The 537-nt window shown below is 58.3% G+C and overlaps 1 protein-coding gene across 2 annotated transcripts in view; it reads right to left on the bottom strand.

The window, feature by feature from the left end:
- Nucleotides 1–537, bottom strand: part of ATF7 (activating transcription factor 7) — a 49,495-nt gene that overhangs the window by 21,319 nt on the left and 27,639 nt on the right. The gene's annotated exons all lie outside the window — the stretch shown is intronic.

The raw sequence follows: 537 nt of genomic DNA, 5'->3' as shown, positions 1-537 counted from the left end.
CACCATTATATGGGGCTTATGGGGAACAGAGGGACAAATATTTTTAATAACCCTTTTTTTTTCCAGCGGTGGGACCCACACGGCGGTTTGCGAGCGATGTAGGAAACGCCAATCTGCCCCGCTCGGTGTGATGCACCGCTTTACTGCCGGTTAATGGAGGGATGAATTAGGCGTTTATTAGGGGGTCAGGCAACTTTCTTTTTTTTCGGATGGCGTGGGACAGCGTTTGGCACCCGCTCGCCCATTCCGGACGGGGGTTTATGGAGCGGGACGGAGGCGGCTGCCCGAAGCACGGCCACCGTGGAAGCGGGGAAGGAAAGGGGGGACAGAGATTTCACGTGCCGTCAAGAAAACGCTGCCCGAAATCCTCTCCACCCGCGGGAGAATCGCAGGAGAAAATCCCGCCCGTGATGGCTTTAGGGATGCTCTGGGTCGGGGGGTGGTGGCGGTCACCCCAGGAGAGCCGAGAGACAAAAGGGGAACGGCTGCAACCGCCCCACGCGTCGAGATGGAGGAAAAAAGGAAGGGGGGGTGGTG

Source organism: Charadrius vociferus, unplaced genomic scaffold (assembly GCF_000708025.1).
Source record: "Charadrius vociferus isolate BGI_N301 unplaced genomic scaffold, ASM70802v2 scaffold2403, whole genome shotgun sequence".
Taxonomy (NCBI): domain Eukaryota; kingdom Metazoa; phylum Chordata; class Aves; order Charadriiformes; family Charadriidae; genus Charadrius; species Charadrius vociferus.
This window is presented reverse-complemented; position numbering and strand designations above follow the sequence as displayed.